The sequence below is a fragment of the Apodemus sylvaticus genome, chromosome 23 (assembly GCF_947179515.1).
Source record: "Apodemus sylvaticus chromosome 23, mApoSyl1.1, whole genome shotgun sequence".
In the NCBI taxonomy this organism is placed as follows: Eukaryota; Metazoa; Chordata; class Mammalia; order Rodentia; family Muridae; genus Apodemus; species Apodemus sylvaticus.
In genome coordinates this window covers 19,367,605-19,388,325 of record NC_067494.1, presented here as the reverse complement: position 1 = coordinate 19,388,325, position 20,721 = coordinate 19,367,605, and the positions used below count along the sequence as shown (strand labels likewise).

Genomic DNA, 20,721 nt, shown 5'->3' with positions numbered 1-20,721 from the left:
CTTCAGCTGTGAGGAATCACCCTTTTCTGTTGTTCAGGAGAGACTCCACCTAGTGTACTCTAACAACTGTCCACTCTACAGAGGACAGTCCATAAAGGAACCTCTGTGGATCTTTCCTCCATGTTTCAAAGTAAAGACATGGCTAAGCATGGACTTAGAATTATCCTCACATAGAATGAGCACAGTTGTAAAAATTGAAGCTTAGATGCTCTCAAGCCCCCAAGAACCATATCTTCAACTGGTCTTGACAATTCAAAATAAATAAATATAGTTACTTTTGTCCACCTGTATGGTCTTAAACACCCAGCAGGAAAGTATAACCAAAAATTAAAATGGTTGGTGTGTTTCTTGAACAGTTTAAGGGATAATACTCCCTAGACATTAGGTTTAAAACCATATAAGATGTTCTTTAGACAACCATTTCAACCATTTCTCATTAGTGATTTTCTTCTTGATAAGAAAAATGCTGCCCATTTTCTCAACAAGAGAAAGCTGCCAATGCCTGTCATGACCTTGGCTCAACTCAGCACTGCATTATCTACCTGCAACCAAGAGAGATAATCCCCCTAGTTTTAACTGTCATTTGATTCTTAGGTTAAATTGATTTTCTTTCTCCCTCTTTAGAAGCCATGTGAAAAGACATCACTGTGCTTCTGGTCATCCCAAGAGCTACCAAAGTGTCTGAAAGCAGATCCTGGGTTCATCACTCTCCAGACCAGCCTTGCATCAGTTGCTACTACAGGCAACATTTCAGGAAACAGTCACCTATTTTGTTTGTTATGCAGTGTCCTCTAGTTTTCTCCTCTCTTCCCCCTTCAGCCCTCCTACTTCTACAGATGGCACATTAAATGGAGCCTCAGATATATACTGTGTGTCAAAATAGGACCAGTTCCAGAACTCCTCATGGGAGTCCCCCCTCTCTTGGACTGACACTCCCCTGGATTATGCCTCCTGACAGCATGAAGCAGCTAACATGGTCATCACCCCCTTTCCTGACAACACTTAGTCTCTGAGATGGGACATGAAGGCAGTTTAGATGGACACAGGTAGACTAGCAAAGTAAGAGCAGGATTCCTGACATAAGCCTTCTTATTCCCAGAAGACATTATGAGACTCAGTGTGGAAGCTGAAACTATAGGGTAAGGGAGGACACAGGGGCCCTATAAAACACCTAAACCAGAAGACTTTTAGAGGAATTCTAGCCTTAGGGATCACCTATATTATATGAACCAAGCTGTTACTTTTTCTGTCTCCGTGGCTTCTGTCTTTCTGAGTATTCAATTCTTTGTTCATGCATGGGAACAGCTCAGGCATCTCATAATTATATAACTCATCAGCCTCATTATATAACTTATGTATGTGGACAGCACAATACTTCACAGGAAGTTTCTAGAAGTGGATTGAGTTTGAAGGGCTGTGACATTTTTTAACTTTGTCCCAAATTGCAATACCAGCCTAGCTAAATTACTCAGTTTTTAACCACTGGTTCACACACACACACACACACACACACACAGAGAGAGAGAGAGAGAGAGAGAGAGAGAGAGAGAGAGAGAGAGAGAGAGAGAGTAGAGTGTATGGCAGAGACAAAGTGTATAAACGAGTGAATGTGATAAGAGAATCCCAGGAACGTATGGAGGATATAAAAAACAAGTTAAGCCAATGTATTATAGAAAGGGATGTGTATTTATAGTCACTCTAAGATAAAAGAAGTGAGTGCATATAATAGCTATACTCTCTGATCAACAAATTTGTCCTCAAGAACAAAACATCTTAACAGTTGTCAAGCTGCTATGTGTGTGTTGTGAGAATCATTTTCCTGGGGAGCCATAAATAGCAACTACCCCTTATCAGGCCCCAATGACAACCAAAAGAAGTTTCCATCGTAGTTCACACCGAGGAATTTATTGGCTTTACGAAGGATGGTTAAGGGCATGCTGGCAGAAGCCTGGGTGACCCTAAAGCAGCCACACTGAAATGTCTTTACCTAGCATTGATGAGGGTTTCCCCATAACATACAGACGGAGCCCCTTTCCAGTAGACTTTGCCCAGCCTATACACACTAGCACACTCTGACAACCCATCCCACAAGGCCAGGGGCAATAAGGGCAGAACTGCACACAAAATGACTGAGTGATGGCTGGAAAGTCAGGGGAGGGTCTGATGATTTGTCACTGCATCCTTTCATGAGGAAACATCAAGTCTCAACTAAGAGTAAATGCAACTTGTGTGATGGAGATAGTGGCAGTTTTGTTTGAAAGAGTATATTCTACAATGGCCTGAATATTGTACTGTAGAAAGTACAGTGGAGGCAGAGGACCGAAGTTAGATGGGTCATAAGGCAGTTATAGTAATGTCAAAACCATGCATGCCTCTCACTGTTGGAGTAGAAGGTACAAATTAAGGGGAATAAGTTCAAATGATCTGTGAAGTGATGCATACAAACTAAAGACAACATGAATTCATTGGTAGACTGATATCGGTCATAAAAGAAATAATTACAATAATTATCAATACTGTACAAATGTGTATTTTGTTGCTTGGTCAGCTTCCAGGGCCTAATTAAAATACCATGTGTAGCATGAGGTCTTGGTTCCAAATATCCTCTCAAAAAACGGAGCAGGGCTTGTTGAAATAGCTTCTTTGAGGAGAAGAAATAGATAGAATGAGCCTAGAGCACCTTGTACCATAGTGTCATATTGTGAGAGGAGGAGGAGGAGGAGGAGGAGGAGGAGGAGGAGGAGGAGGAGGAGGAGGAGAGATCTAACTCAGATCCCCTGAATAGTCAAAGCTTGAACACAGGAAAGTAATAAACCAGGATTGAATAATAACCCAAACTGTAAAATTCTACTAGATATTTTATCTGAGCTCAAATAGATATAATGGTTAAATAGGAGAGAAGAAAGAGACTGTAATTATATAGAATAATTAAGAGATAATTCCTGGGACCTTTGGTCCCATGGACAACTTGTTTGAAATATCTGCTGCTGAGTTGTTCCCAGAGTCCAGTACAATGAAGGGAGGGAGAAGTGAACCTGAGTAACCTTACCTCAGTGGAGTGACTACAATAACATCACAGTGAATGCACCATCCATCTGCAGTGAAAATGAACATTCAGTTCTGCAGCCTTCCTCCTTGTTACGGACAGTCTCAATCTCAGTTGGAGAAAACATAGATGAACCCAACAGAAAAGCTCTGCACAATGTCTAACCACAATGACTTGCCAAAGCTGTCAGTGTCATCAAAACAAGGACAATCTGGGCGACAGCCACCATACAGAGGAGCCTATGGGACCTGAAAGTGAGGTGCACGGCACGGGCAGGATGAGGTACTAAAGGGACGGAAGGGCATATGGGAAAGTCAAGGATCAGAGCAAAGCATGGTGGGTAATAAGTAGATGTGGCTTCACGAATCGAGAAAAATGTGGCACATGAAGAAGCTCAAAATAGGAACATGGGTAAGAGACGGGAAATTCTGAGTTTTCTATGGGCCAGAAATGATTCTAAAACAGAATTCTCAGCAAAAAAGGTGGAGGGAGCAAGTGCGAGATCTGCAAGCAAGTTTTAGCTACAGCCAACACCACAGTGACTACACCACCACGTGATGCTTTAGAATGGGTTGAGGAAATAAGGACACGGGCTATTTGTAGGGATTGCTGCTATCAGCAACACCCATTCTTTTACATACTGTCTGTGGTTGCTTTTGTACTGCACTAATGGAGCAATGATCCCAGAGACCATGCAGCTGCCAAGTTAGAATGAGCCCAACACTATGGTCAGCATGTTCGAGGAGGAGGTATTCACCAGGCAGTACACAGTGTCGAAGACCTTGGGCCAGGGTGGCACTTCCGATGTGAAGCTATGCTCCCACTGCCTGCCAGGTGCCCAGTTGCTGTCAAGGCTCTCTTGAGGGAGAGGTGGTTGGAGCCAACAGTGCCCGAAGTGGACGTTATGAAAATACTCAGTCACCCAAACATTGGTTTGCTTGTGCAAGTTATAGAGACAGAACACACCATTTAATAATGGAAGTTGCCAGAGGAGAAGAGCTACTTAAACGAGTCCGGGACTCTGGATGCCTGAAAGAAGATGAAGCTAGGAGCATATTTGTTCAGTTGCTCAGTGCCATAGGCTACTGTCACGGTAAAGGTGTGGTTCACGGGGACATAAAGCCTGACAATATCATAGTGGATGAGGATGGAAAGGCTACACTTATTGACTTCAGCCTAGGAGCCAGATTCATGCCTGGGCAAAAACTGGAAAGGCTGTGTGGAGCCTTCCAGTTCATTGCTCCAGAGATCTTCCGAGGCCTACCCTATGATGGCACAAAAGTAGACATGTGGGTCTTGGGGGTTATTTTATATTATATGACCACCGGATTCCTGCCATTTGGAGCAGGAACCCTGTCGGAACTGAGCAGTAAGGTAATGAATGGAAAATAACATATACCGGATCATCTCTCCAAAGGTATTAGGAGCATGATTAGCTTCCTGCTAACTGTCAACCCAAGGCAGAGGCCAAATGCACAAGAACTCTTAAGCCATCCATGGCTTCAGCAAGGGGGAAAGACTTTGACATTCCATTACAACAGTGACACCAGATTCCCAGACCCTGACATAATGGGGGCCATGGAAAGCATTGGGTTTCATTCCCAAGACATCAGAGAATCATTAAAACATAGAGTTTGACAAAACTATGACTACCTACCACCTCGTGAAAACCCAGGCATGTCAGGATGATGGCAATTATGTGCAAACAGATGTAACTAACCCAGGAGTGACACCTTTCCCTTCAGCAACAGATCCTGACACTTACCCTCTGCCTTCCAGGAGAAAGGCCAGCGAACCTTCCCTTAAGATATTAGTCTCATCTACTGGACAACATCATCTAAAACAAAGTGGGGAGACAAATGCCCCTGTTGCACCCAAGAAGACACCCCCTATGGGCAGTCGTCAGCAAAGAAGAATGACTGCCCCTTACATCTGCATCCCTACTTACACTGTGGTGGAAGTAATCGAAACCCTTGATAACACCCTCTCCTCTAGCTCCCAGTTCGAAAAGGCCTCAAGTGAGCCAGAAAGAAGGAGACCTTTCACTCCAAGACCCCCGCAGCCTAGGGGATGGGCTAAATGGAAGAAACGAATTTCAACATGCATCAGGACCCTATGCTGCTGTTGCATGTCACCTGACACAAACCGGAGGAAGGTGTGCCCCCAAAAGAGAGAGGACACTCTGAAGATTACAAGAAGTACAAGGCATCTTTCAGGTACATTTTTATATTTGCTTTATCTATTTTTTAACTAATATTTGCATATAGACAGTTCATGAAGTGCAGTGACTTAAATCTAGTTCTATCTAGATAGTGTGGGATGTGGACCCTCCTACAATTAAACACAAATACAATACTTTCTTATTCCAGAAGTGTAGAACCAGAAAACCATCAAATCAAATCAAAACCAAAATCCACTAGTGTAACTCAGTTCCTGTGGCTCAGCTCAGTGTCCCAAGCACAGGACTCTGGATCTTCTGAGATGCAAATGGTTTTGGGCCACACCCCCTCTGGGTTTCTTTTGTCCACAGCCCACACATCCTGTCTTCTCATGTCAGATAGAATCAGTCCACACCTATCATTGATATGGTTGGTTATCACTGAGTCTTGGCATCTCAAGTGTGTTCAGGGCTGCACTGTAATGAGGCTACACCTTCAACAATGGACTCTTCTGGCCTCTCACAGCACCAAGCTGGAGCTGTTTTCTACCTCCCCTTTGACCCCTCAGCTTTCAGGATGCTCAAACCAATACCATCTGGGAAATTCTTACACATGATCTTGTTCGACTTCCAGCATGAGAAGCAGACTTTGCCACCATTCAACCAGACTTCTCTTGAGATATACCAAGGAATTGCTTTTGAGAAAATTTTAGCTCTGTGATGCCTCTGTCTTCTTAATCATGTCTAGTGTCTCAGACAAAGATGAGTTGCAGCAATTGTCCTGGCTCATCCTTTAATGTCCTGCTCTCTTGTTAATCAAAGCTGGTCCTTTGTCCCATGTCCCCCACTGATCAGTATCCAGAGATTACCAAATCAAATATAGTGCAAACTACAGTGGTGATCCTATGTGAAACGCCTGGGCACTCGACTTCAATCATTAATCACTAAAATGGCCCACAAACTTGCCCACAGGTAATCTGATGAAGGATATTTTTTCAGCAGTTTCCCTGTTTCAGGCGATAGTAGCTCGTGTCATTCTAACAAAAATCTAACCAGCACACCTCTGAAGTGTAGTTCCCCCTTAACTTCAGAACAAAGCATATTTTTTTTACAAGATTCTTTTTGAGATTGACATTGGGCTGGTCCTTTCATTCCTAGAACAGGGAGAAAATAAGAGCAAAGTAACCGAAGAAGATTATCCTCTGAATCTAAGTAGGAGGTCCATTTCCATCTCCCACAGTTTTGACTACTGTTTTTCCTGTGATATAAAAATGCATATAGTGGGAATGGGCAGCCAGAATTTCCCTCAGTGAAGCTCATTCAAGTGAAAGGTGAATTGGATGCCAATGTGGCTGCCTCAAAGGTTGTTCCCACGGGACTTTAGATTCATGTTTGTGTGCCTCCTGATTTGTTGTTGTTACATTTCTCTCAATTAGGTTACCCCAGTCATCTGAGGTAGGTGTTTGTAAACCCCAAATGTAAGATATTTTTCATGTCTGTTCTTGTATTTCTTAGTAGATCCAAACCTGTCATTCACAACGGAAAGCCAGTGATTGCAGATCATTATCCAAACTGTACAAAGCCATCTTGCTTGCAGAGAATGTACAAGGTTGAACTCCAATTAGATATTAGAACAATGTTCAGACAGAGTGAGAAAGGAGGAAGATGGGAATTATAAAGGTGAAGTCCTGATGGAAATGAGTTTAGTGGTTGAAAGAAGGACAGCAGTGAGTGAAGGTGACAAAGAATCAAGTTTCACGGAAACCAGCCATGAGATCATGTAGAGCAGTTAGTGTGGTCATGGTCACTAAGTGTCCCAGTCTTGTGCCCCCTTGCATTTACAGTGGCAGTGACAAGACACTGAAATTCATCATCCTATCATCATTGTGATGCTATTTCTTAAATGGACACAGATGCAGAAAGACAAGCGTGGGAACTGTTGCCAATTGTGAGCTTCTCTTCCCTGGCCTAGACCTCGCCTTTGGCTATGAAGGAGGCTAAAAAAAGTACTGATGGGTTCCCGACTGGAGTATTCCTGACCTCTGAAAGTCTCTCAGGGAGTTCTCCTTGATGAGGACCAGGAAGCTACCAGCAGAGACAACAACAAAGGGAACTAAACCCCTGGCTGGCTGACCAAGAAGCAGGCAGGTCCTCACCTGCAATCTCTGCAGAGTCCCCTAGTCCTCCCTACCAACTTCCTCTTCCATACAGAAGAAAGTCACACAAGCAGCAGAGCAGTGACCTGCTTCAGACAACTCCACATGGTTTTGCAGTGCCTTTGATGATCTCTTCTTCGGGTTTTACAGCTTTGTCCTGATTGGCCTCTCCTCATCCCAGCACATGCAAGAAGCCCCTACAATCAGCAGATAGGTCTACATTTTCTCGGTCTTCCTCTCAATGGCTCTTGCTTCTCTGGCTGATGACCCGAGGTACCTGACATCAGAGGAGAATGGAGACTTCGGAGCCAGACCCATAAGCCTGCCTGCCAAAGAAAGGAGGGAGGCTGCTGCTGCTGTCAAGACCTTCTGGAAGTAGACCACCCCAGACTTGATGTTCCAGCTCAGGCTGCGAGCACATTCCTGCTCTTTCCACTAAAACTCAACATGCAGCTGCAGCAGAGGGACTGGCTCCTGTGGAGGGGACCTATCTACAGTTCCTCCCTTTGGGACCTGCTGCTTCTGGGACCTGCCCTTCATAGAGTACAATTCTTTCTTGACTTTGGGGACTGCCTAGAACTCATGGTTATATCTCTCCCATTCTTCCTTGATTAATATTTGACTTCCAACGAGAGGCTTAGGATTTCTATTTGGGGGGGTTCTATTTATGTATTTAGTTGTCTGAATTATTGTTCACATGTTGGAAGTAAAACTACCTGTTTTTGCATCCCTTCACTCTCTGTCCTCTCCAACCTTAGTGGTAAGTCAACTGTCCAAGATGAGTAGAACTGTCTTGAAGCCAGCAGAGAGTCCAATCAGTTGCATCATGGTTAGCACAGACCCTAGTCAACAAAGATTCCCATCAGTGGGTTCTCCATCCACTAGGGACATCAGTCAGTGGGAAGTCTAGTCACAGGCTGCTCCATTCAGCAAGGATTCCTGTGACTCCAATGAGCATAGGTCCTAGACGGCAGGGTTTCTGGTGTGTGGGGCCTCCAGTGAATGGTCCCCACAGTCAGTGAGGATAGCAGTTAGAGGGACTTCAGTCAGCTTTGGTTCCATATAAAGGGGACCACAAGCCCACAGAGACTCCATTCATCTGGTCCTCCAGTGGGTATATCCCTGGAGTCAGCAGGATCGCTAGTCACAGCAGACTCCAGTCACCTGGAATTCCAGTCAGTGGTCTTGACCTTTCCAAGCATTTCTTTTGTGGAGAGGCATTTGGTTCTAGAGACAGAAGCTGTCATCCCTGACTGGGTCACACCTAATTGCTCTTCCTGGAATTCTTCATTTTTCTCTCTTCTGGGCTGTATAGTGGTGAGAAATAAGAGGGCACCACAGTGGATTGTCTCATATGTGCTTTTCACAGAATTTCAATAAATGGGACGTGTTGCCAGAATTATATGTTTAAAAATGACTGCCAACAAGTTGGGGAATAAAACTGCTTATTTGCTGGTAATAAACAACCAAAGTATGGTTTGATATAATATCGGTGACCTTTTCCTGAAACACTGCAAGCCTATAAATGGATTATTCATTGGGTCATGATGTTGGATTATTCACAATCTGATCACACAAGGCCTCAATTTTGAACGCTGCTATATTGATGACCAAGCTTTAGACATATCAAAGTGAAGACACCGACCATACAAATTGTCATACTCCATCTCTGGCCTACAAGCACTTGTCTATGTCACAATGCAAATAGAACATCTTTGCTAGAGAGCCCATGGTCTTAACAGTTCAAGAATTATTTTAAATCTCTATCTGTAAGCCCCTCTGAGACTCAGTACAAACTCTTTGCTATGATTCTCTAATATAAGTTGTAGAATTTCATGATACAGGGCCCTGAGAAAGCATTAAATTCCAAAAGCGAGGACCAGAGGATGGTAATGAAGAGTCAGAACAAAGGAATAGCAGCAGTAGGGAGTGAGGCATTCAGTCATTTAGTGATAAGTCCATCAGTGTCTGAGGGTTTTTCTATTGGTGTGACAAATCCACAGGGGTAGCCCTGCCCATAACAATCTGGGCCCTTCCCACATCAATCATCAATCCAAAGGATGCATCACAGATTTGACCACAGGCCAATACTGTGGGTACATTTTCTCAGTCAAGATTCTCTCTCCCCAAAAATAGTTCTAGCTGGTGACAAACAGACCTAAAGCTAGACAGATCATCCAGGGCACCTGATGGGTAACACTTTTAGATAAAATCCTGCCAGAATCCTGTTTTCCAAGATATCACTGTCCAAGGTGAATATAGCTTCTTTCCTTCCAATATCAATTACCAATGTTAAATCTCTGATCACACATTTTATATCAGAGAAAAATTGTGTTGTGCATGTATATAAATACATACACAGACGATATATACTATATGTACATATGAATTATATACATGTAAATCATCTACATTTACATACACACCTTTTTTATTCCATATATTTTTTATTTACATTTCAAATGATTTCCTCTTTCCTGGATCCCCCCTCCCCGAAAGTCTCATAAGCCCTCCTCTCTCCCCCTGTTCCCCCATCCACCCCTTCCCACTTCCCTGTTCTGGTATTCCCCTACACTGCTTCACTGAGCCTTTCCAGAACCTGGGGCCACTCCTTCCTTCTTCTTGGACATCATTTGATATGTGGATTCTATCTTGGGTATTCCAAGCTTCTAGGCTAATATTACTTATCAGTGAGTGTTGGCTGGGTTATCTCAGTGATGTTCTCTAGCTCTATCCATTTGTTTAAGAATTTCACAAATTCATTGTTTCTAATGGCTGAATAGTACTTCATTGTGTATATATACCACATTTTTTTTATCCATTCCTCCATTTAGGGACAGCTGGGTTTTTTCCAGCTTCTGGCTATTATAAACGGGGCTGCTATGAACATAGTGGAGCATGTATCCTTATTACATGCTGGGGATTGGTAATCCTCTGGGTATATGCCCAAGAGTGGTATAGCATGGTCCTCTGAAAGTGTTGTGCCCAGTTTTCTGAGGAACTGCCAGACTGATTTCCAGAGTGGTTGCAAGAAGACATGAGACTCACTGTTGGGAGCTGAAGCTATAAGGGAAGGGAGGACACAGGGTCCCTATAAAACACCTAAACCAGAAGCCTTTTAGAAGAATTCTAGCCTTAGGTATCAACTATTCTATAGGAGTAAAGGTGTTACCTTTACCATCCCCATGCCTTCTGTCCTTCCTAGTATTCAATTATTTCTTCATGCAAGGAAATACCTCAGGCATCTTCTAATTATATAACTCATTAATCTCATTATAGAACTCATATATGTGGCCTCTATGATGCTTCAAAGGAAGTTTCTAGAAATGGATTGCATTTGAAGGGCTATGACATCTATTAACTTTGTCAAAAATTGCAATGCTAACCTGGCTAAACCAATCAATAGTTTAACAACAGCTTAACACAAACACAGCAAAAAGGGAGTACACTTCAGAGTCAGAGAAAGAGTATAAATGAATGAATGTAGGTGATCAGAGAATCTCAGGAAAGTATGCAGAATGTAAAAATATTTAAGCAAATCTATTATAGAAAGGGTTGTGTGACCTTCCAGTCTGGGCTGGTTTACCTTGGATACAAACTCTGCAGCCAGTCCCATAACAAACACCCAGAGGAAGTGACACTTTCAGGTTCTCTAACACATCTAGGATCATAGGATCAGAGGTGAGGAGAACTTAACATCTGTCCCGACACCACCAGGCTTAAATGGGACCATCGGAATCCAAGACATAGGAACCTTCCAATCTCGGCTGGATTATCCAGACATGACTTCTGAAGGAAGTCCCATAACATGCACAGGAATCTCCACTCCTAGGCACTCTAACACACTAAGGATCATAGGATCACATGATCATAGGATGCCATGAGCTTGGTCACACCAAGATTTCAGGGCACATGTAGTAAGCCACCTTTTGTTTATCTCCATTACAAGATGGTGCTGGCCGGATGCAGCTCCCTGGTGGTAAATCAACTTTAGTACATGCGCAGTGAGCTGTACTTGTTACCACACTTACATGCTAATGAAGAATTCACTTAGTTCACCTATTAGGAAGCGGCGCGCTATCTTTCTATGGCAGACAGGGCTGAATAGGCTATATAAGGGCTGCAGGGAGAGGGCTGGGGCCGCCAACAAGAAGAATAAGGAAATTAAGCTTTGTTCAAGGTTCCCGAAATAAAACTGCAGGAGGAAGAAAACTCCCCGGTGTTGCATCTTTCCTTGCCGGCGAGGTTGGATGCAACCGGCACAAGAGGCAGTTTGTCTCCCAGGAGCTCTGACAAACCGAGGATCAGAGGATCACAGGATCACAGGATCACAGAATCATAGCACCACCGAGACAGTTGGCCTCTGAGTTCTGAGAACAGCAGAATCACAGAAAAGACAGGCTGCAGGCAGATATGAAGAGGGCAGGTAGCACCAGAGATAATCAGATGGCAGGAGGCAAGTTTAAGAACATAAGCAACAAAACCAAGGTAACTTGGCAACATCAGAACCCAGTTCTCCCACCATAGCAAGTCTTGGGTACACCATCACAGCAGAAAAGAAAGATTTAGGTCTAAAATCACTTCTCATGGTGGTGATAGAGGACTTTATAAAGAACATAAATAACTCCCTTAAAGAAATACAGGATAGGGGCAGCAGCGGCGGCGGTGGCAGCAGTGCAGCAGTGGCTGGTCCAGCTGAAGGGCCATCAGCAGTGGAATCAAGGCGACACAGGGTCCAGTTAGGCCCTGCGCCCATGACCACTGACCTTCTCTGGCCAGCAGGGCTGCAAGCAGCTGCGGGTTTGCGGTGCCTTTTGCTGCACGGAAGCCACTTCAGAACTCGGCCTCCCGCCAGTCAGGAGAGGCTCACCTCCATCTTGGTTTCGGACTCCAGAGAGATTGGACAGACTGAGGTACACAAACATAACCCGAGGCCAACATTGCGGGGGGTCTGAGCCCGACGAGCGTTGGCCTGCACCCAGGCCCTGGGCTGTTCGGGGGGCCATCGGGGTGCCAACCCAGCCAGGAGGCTTTTTTGCCCTGGCCGGCACGCACGCTGCCATTTTGCCTACAGGACCCAGAGTGCTCGGGAGGGCAGAGACGGCTAACAAGCATAGCCTGAGGCTAACAAAGCAGGGGTCTAGGCCCCAACAGGCCCTGGACTGATCCCAAGAACTGGGCTGTTCGGTGAGCCATCTGTGTGCCAACCCGCCCAGGAGGTTGTTAGCCCAGCAGACTCTCCCGGCGCTTTCGGGGAACACAAACGCGCACGCCCGCCATCCTGGTCACCTGGCGGACCCCGTTGACAGTCATAGCCCGAGGGGAACTTTGCTCAGACCTTGGCCTCCCAGGCTTCTGCATGGACCTAGGGCCTGGGTGGCCAGGCTAACCTTGTTTGTGTGCGCCAGCCCGGTTGGGGGATCAGCTGCCCAGCGGAGTGATCAGCACGCGGGTGACGTCCCGGCAGCATACACCGTCTGCGCTCCCTGGGGGTGCACACGGGCTCCATCTGGTTCACAGACACAATCTGGAGCAAAGCACACTAGAGCTGCAAGGGCACCCAAGAACACATCAGCAGGCCAGCGGGGAGAAGTCGGTGTGCTCCAGTGAATCCAGTGGGCCCCAGCGGGAGCCTTTGGGTGCCTGCTTTGGGATCTGAACGACCAGGGCCACAGCACTCAGTCTCCAGGAAGTGCGGGAGACCCGGTGGGACAGTCTGGGAGCTCGCAACGTGGCTTGCTCCTGTGGCCCAGAGCTTGGGTCCCAGTCCTGAGGCCTCTGGCTGGAGCCCTCAGCTCAACTCTCTCCGCTTCCGGATCCAGATCAGCCTGGGTGGCTACACCCAGGTCCTCTCCAGGTCCTGCAAGAGGCAGGAGGGGCTTCTGGGCGGCCAGCTGGGAGAAATCAGTGTGCTCCGGTGAATTCAGTGGGCACCAGCAGGAGCCTTCGGGTGTCTGCTTCGGGATCTGAACAGCCTGGGCAACAGCACCCTGTCTCCAGGCAGTGCAGGAGGTAAGCTGTGCACTAGAGGCCACCTGGGAAGGGGCAGCTTGCACTGGTGAGTCCAGCACTGACAAGACCAACTAACACCAGTGAGAACTAGATGGCAAAAGACAAACGCAGGAACGTCACTAACAGAAATCAAGGCAATATGGCAACATCTGAACCCAATTCTCCTCTACCAGCATGTCCTGGATACCCCATCACACCAGTAAAACAAGATTTGGATTTAAAATCACTGGTCATGATGCTGGTACAGGAACACATGAAGGACATACTTTAAGAAATTCAGGTGAAAATGGATCAAAAGTTAGAAGCCCTTGCAAGGGAAACACAAAAATCTTTGAAAGAAACACAGGAGAATACAAAAGCCAATAATGAGGAAACACAAAAAAACACTTAAAGAAATACAGGAGAACTTTGGTCAACAGGCTGAGGTCATGAAAGAGGAAACACAAAAATCTCTTAAAGAATTAGAGGAAAGCACAAACAAGCAAGTGAAGGAGATAAGCAAAACCATCCAGGATCTAAAATCAAAAGTAGAAACAACTAAGAAAACTCAAAGGGAGACAACTTTGGAGATAGAAAGCCTTAGGAAGAAATCAGGGGACAGAGATACAAATATCAACAACAGAATATAAGAGATAGAAGAAAGAATCTCAGATGCTGAAGATTCCATAGAAACCATGGACTCAACAGTTAAAGAAAATGCAAAATGCAAAAAGCTTGTAACCCAAAATATCCAGGAAATCCAGGACACAATGAGAAGACCAAACCTAAGGATTATAGGCATAGATGAGAGTGAAGATTTACAACTTAAAGGGCCAGCAAATATCTTCAATAAAATTATGGAAGAAAACTTCCCTAACCTAAAGAGAGAGATGCCCATGAATATACAAGAAGCCTACAAAACTCCAAACAGACTGGACCAGAACAGAAATACTTCCCGTCACATAATGAACAAAACACCAAATGTCCTAAACAAAGAAAGAATATTAAAGGCAGTAAGAGAAAAAGGCCAAGTAACATATAAAGGAAGACCTATCAGAATCACAGCAGACTTTTCACCTGAGACTATGAAGGCTAGAAGGTCCTGGGCAGATCTCATGCAGACTCTAAGAGAACACAAATGCCAACCAAAACTACTATATCCAGCAAAACTCTCAATCACCGTAGATGGAGAAACTAAGATATTTCATGACAAAACCAAGTTTACCCAATATCTATCCACAAACCCAGCCCTAAAAAGGATAATAGGAGGAAAACACCAATACAAGGAGGGAAACTTCACCCTGGAAAAAGCAAGATAGTAACCTTTCATCAAACCCAAAAGAAGTTAAGCAATCAAATTTAAAAAATAACGTCAAAAATGATAGGAAGTAACAATCACTATTCCGTAATATCTCTTAACATCAATGGACTTAATGCCCCAATAAAAAGACACAGACTAACTGACTGGATACGTAAACAGGACCCTACATTTTGCTGCTTACAGGAAACACATCTCAGGGTCAAAGACAAACACTACCATAGAGTAAAAGGCTGGAGGACAATTTTACAAGCAAATGGTCTCAGGAAACAAGCTGGAGTAGCCATTTTAATATCAGATAAAATTGACTTTCAACCCAAAGTCATCAAAAGAGACTCTGAGGGACACTTCTTGCTGGTCAAAGGAAAAATACAACAAGAAGAACTCTCAATCCTGAACATCTATGCTCCAAATGCAAGGGCACCCTCTTTCGTAAAAGAAACTTTATTAAAACTCAAAGCACACATTGCACCTAACACAATGATTGTGGGTGCCTTCAACACTGCACTTTCCTCAATGGACCGATCAGGAGAACAGAAACTAAACAGGGACACAATGAAACTAATTGAAGCTTTGGACCAATTAGATTTAACAGATATATATATATATATAACATTCTGTCCTAAAACAAAAGAATATACCTTTTTCTCAGCACCTCATGGTACCTTCTCCAAAATCGACCATATAATTGGTCACAAGACAGACCTCAACAAGTATAAGAAGATAGAACTAATCCCATGCCTCCTATCAGATCACTATGGAGTAAAAGTGGTCCTCAATAGCAACAAAGACAACAGAAAACCCACATACACATGGAAACTGAACAATATTCTACTGAATGATACCTTGGTCAAGGAAGAAATAAAGAAAGAAATTAAAGACTTTTTAGAACACAATGAAAATGAAAACACAACATACCCAAATCTATGGGACACAATGAAAGCAGTGCTAAGAGGAAAACTCATAGCCCTGAGTGCCTCCAAAAAGAAAATGGAGAGAGCATACATTACCAGCTTAATGACACACCTGAAAGCCCTGGAACAAAAAGATGCTATTTCACCCAGGAGGAGTAGAAGGCAGGAAATCATCAAACTCAGGGCCGAAATCAATCAAGTAGAAACAAAGGGAACCATACAAAAAATCAACAAAACCAGGAGCTGGTTCTTTGAGAAAATCAACAAGATAGATAAACCCTTAGCCAGACTGACCAAAGGGCACAGAGAAAGTATCCAAATTAACAAACTTAGAAATGAAAAGGGAGATATAACAACAGAAACTGAGGAAATCCAAAAAATCATCAGATCCTACTACAAGAGACTGTACTCAACACAACTGGAGAATCTGGAGGAAATGGACAATTTCCTTGACAGATACCAAATACCAAAATTAAATCAGGACCAACTAAACCATCTAAACAGTCCCATAATGCCTAAAGAAATAGAAGGAGTCATAGAAAGTCTTCCAACCAAAAAAAGCACATGACCAGATGGTTTCAGTGCAGAATTCTATCAGACCTTCAAAGAAGAGTTAACACCAAAACTCTTCAAACTATTCCACAAAATAGAAACAGAAGGAACACTACCCAATTCCTTCTACGAAGCCACAATTACGCTGATACCAAAGCCACACAAAGATCCAACAAAGAAACAGAACTTCAGACCAATTTCCCTTATGAACATCGATGCAAAAATACTCAATAAAATTCTTGCCAACCGAATCCAAGAACACATCAAAACGATCATCCACCATGATCAAGTAGGCTTTATCCAGGGAATGCAGGGTTGGTTCAATATACGGAAATCCATCAATGCAATCCACTACATAAACAAACTCAAAGAAAAAAACCACATGGTCATTTCATTGGATGCTGAAAAAGCATTTGACAAAATTCAGCATTCTTTCATGCTTAAAGTCTTGGAGAGAACAGGAATTCAAGGCCCATACCTAAACATAGTAAAAGCAATATACAGCAAACCGGTAGCCAGCATCAAACTAAATGGAGAGAAACTTGAAGCAATCCCACTGAAATCAGGGACCAGACAAAGCTGCCCCCTTTCTCCTTATCTTTTCAATATTGTACTTGAGGTACTAGCTCGGGCAATTCAACAACATAAGGAGGTCAAAGGGATACAAATCGGAAAGGAAGAAGTCAAACTATCATTATTTGCAGACGACATGATAGTCTACCTAAGTGACCCAAAAAACTCCACTAGAGAGCTCCTACAGCTGATAAACAACTTCAGCAAAGTGGCGGGTTATAAAATCAACTCAAGCAAATCAGTGGCCTTCCTATGCTCAAAGGATAAGCAGGCTGAGAAAGAAATTAGGGAAATGACCCCCTTTACCCCCTTTACAATAGCCACAAACAGTATAAAGTATCTTGGGGTGACTCTTATCAAACATGTGAAAGATCTGTATGACAAGAACTTCAAGACTCTGAAGAAGGAAATGGAAGAAGACCTCAAAAAATGGGAAAACCTCCCATGCTCATGGATCGGTAGAATCAATATCAGTAGAATCAATATAGTTAAAATGGCCATTTTGCCAAAAGCAATATACAGATTCAGTGCAATACCCATCAAAATCCCAACTCAATTCTTCACAGAGTTAGAAAGAGCAATTATCAAATTCATCTGGAACAACAAAAAACCCAGGATAGCTAAAACTATTCTCAGCAACAAAAGAAAATCTGGGGGAAGCAGTATCCCTGACCTCAAGCAATACTTCAGAGCAATTGTGTTAAAAACTGCATGGTATTGGTACAGTGACAGGCAGGAAGATCAATGGAACAGGATTGAAGATCCAGAAATGAAGCCACACACCTATGGCCACTTGATCCTCGACAAAGAGGCTGAAAACATCCAATGGAAAAAAGATAGCCTTTTCAACAAATGGTGCTGGTTCAACTGGAGGTCAGCATGCAGAAGAATGCAAATTGATCCATCCTTGTCTCCTTGTACTAAGCTCAAATCCAAATGGATCAAGGGCCTCCACATAAAGCCAGACACTCTGAAGCTAATAGAAAAGAAACTGGGGAAGACCCTTGAGGACATCAGTACAGGGAGAAAGTTAATGAACAGAACACCAATAGCATATGCTCTAAGATCAAGAATTGACAAATGGGTCCTCATAAAATTACAAAGTTTCTGTAAGACAAAGGACACCATCAAGAAGACAAATCGGCAACCAACAAATTGGGAAAAGATCTTCACCAATCCTACATCAGATAGAGGGCTAATATCCAATATATATAAAGAACTCAAGAAGTTAGACTCCAGAAAACCAAACAACCCTATTAAAAAATGGGGTACAGAGCTAAACAAAGAATTCTCACCTGAAGAACTTCGGATGGCGGAGAAGCATCTTAAAAAATGCTCAACTTCATTAGTCATTAAGGAAATGAAAATCAAAACAACCCTGAGATTTCACCTTACACCAGTCAGAATGGCTAAGATTAAAAATTCAGGAGATAGCAGGTGTTGGAGAGGGTGTGGAGAAAGAGGAACACTCCTCCACTGCTGGTGGGGTTGCAAATTGGTACAACCACTCTGGAAATCAGTCTGGTGGTTCCTCTGAAAACTGGGCACCTCACTTCCAGAAGATCCTGCTATACCACTCCTGGGCATATACCCAGAGGATTCCCCACCATGTAATAAGGATACATGCTCTACTATATTCATAGCAGCCCTATTTATAATTGCCAGATGCTGGAAAGAACCCAGGTATCCCTCAGCAGAAGAGTGGATGCAAAAAATGTGGTATATCTACACAATGGAGTACTATTCAGCCATTAGAAACAATGAATTCATGAAATTCTTAGGCAAATGGATGGAGCTAGAGAACATCATACTAAGTGAGGTAACCCAGACTCAAAAGGTGAATCATGGTATGCACTCACTAATAAGTGGTTATTAACCTAGAAAACTGGAATACCCAAAACATAATCCACACATCAAATGAGGTACAAGAAGAAAGGAGGAGTGGCCCCTTGTTCTGGAAAGACTCAGTGAAGCAGTATTCGGCAAAACCAGAACGGGGAAGTGGGAAGGGGTGGGTGGGAGGACAGGGGAAGAGAAAGGAGCTATGGGACTTTCTGGGAGTAGGGGTTAGAAAAGGGGAAATCATTTGAAATGTAAATAAAAATTATATCGAATACAGAAAAAGAATATTCTCAACACAAAGAAAAAAATTAAAAAGAAATACAGGATAACACAGGTAAATACCTAGAAGCCCTTAAAGAGGAAACACAAAAACCCCTTAAAAAATCAGAACAGGACACATTCAAACAGATGTAGGAAATGAACAAAAGCATCCAAGATCTAAAAATGAAAATAGAAACAATAACAAAATCTCAAAGGGGAACAACCCTGGAGTGAGAACACCTAGAAAAGAGATCAGGAGTCATAGATGAGAGCATCACTGACAGAATACAAGAGAAAGAACAGAGAATCTCAGAGGCAGAAGATACCAGAGAACACATTAACACAAAAGTTAAATCCATTTAAATTTCCATTAACCTAACATCCATCCACTACATAAACAAACTCAAAAAAACCCCACATCATCATTTCATTGGAGTCTGGAGGAGCATTTGACAAAATTCAGCATCCCCACCTCCTTTTCTGTTAGGTTCAGTGTGTCTGGGTTTATGTGGAGGTCCTTGATCCACTTGGACTTGAGCTTTGTACAAGGAGAAAAGAATGGATAGATTTGCATTCTTCTCCTTGCTGATAGCCATTTGAACTGGCACCATTTGTCAAAAGGCTATCTTCTTTCCACTGGATGGTTTTAGCTCCTTTGTGAAAGATCAAGAGACCATAGGTGGGTGAATTCATTTCTGGGTCTTCAATTCTGTTCTACTGATCTACCTGCCTGCCACTGTACCAATACCATGCAGTTTTAATAACTACTGCTTTGTAGTACTGCTTGAGGTCTGGGATGCTGATACCCCAGTTCTTTTATTGTTGAGAATAGTTTTCATTATCCTGGGTTTTTTGTTATTCCAAGTGAATTTGAAAATAGCTTTTTCTAACTTCATGAAGAATTGACTTGGAATGTTGATGGGGATTGCATTGAATCTGTAACTTGTTATTGTTAAGATGGCCATTTTTATTATATTAATCCTGCCAATCCAGGAGCATGGAAGATCTTTCCAGCTTCTGAGGTCTTCTTTGATTTCTTTCTTCAGAGACTTGAAGTTCTTGTCATAGAGACCATTCACTTGTTTGGTTACAGTCACACCACGATATTTTATATAGTTTGTGACTATTGCAGAGGGTGTCGTTTCCCTAACTTCTTTCTTGGCCTGTTTGTTCTTTGAGCAGAGGAAGGCTACTGGTTTATTTGAGTTGATTTTATATCCGGCCACCTTGCTGATGTTGTTTATCAGCTGTAGGAGTTCTCTGGTGGAGTTTTGGTGATCACTTATATATCCTATCAAAACATCTGCAAATAGTGATAGTTTGTCTCTGTCCATTCCCCATGGGAGGAGATACAGAGACAAAGTGTGGAGCAAAGACTGAAGGAAAGAACATCCAGAGACTGCCCCACCTGGGGATCCATCCCATATACAGTCACCAAACCCAGACACAATTTTGGATGTCAACAAGCACTTGCTGACAGGAGCCTGACATAGCTGTTTCATGAAAGGCTCTGCCAGATCCTGGCAAACATAGAGCTGGGTGCTCTTAGCCAAACACTGGACTGAACACAAGGTCCACAATGGAGGAGCTAAAGAAAGGACCCAAGGATCTGATGGAGCTTGCACCCCCATAGGAGGAACAACACTATTGTGTTAGTCAGGGTTTCTATTCCTGTACAAACATCATGACGAAGAAGCAAGTTGGGGAGGAAAGAGTTTATTCAGCTTACAGTTCCAAATTGCTGTTTATCACCAAAGGAGATCAGGACTGAACTTCAAGCAGGTCAGGAAGCAGGAGCTGATGCAGAAGCCATGGAGGGATGTTTTTTACTGGCTTGCTTCCCCTGGCTTGCTCAGTCGGCTCTCTTATAGAACCCAGGAATACCAGCCCAGAGATGGTACCACCCACAA

General features: G+C 43.4%; 1 pseudogene; it reads left to right on the top strand.

Moving 5' to 3' along the window:
• The first annotated feature begins 3,397 nt into the window (after positions 1-3,397).
• Positions 3,398-5,925, top strand: LOC127673683 (sperm motility kinase Z-like; annotated as a pseudogene).
• Positions 5,926-20,721: the final 14,796 nt, after the last annotated feature.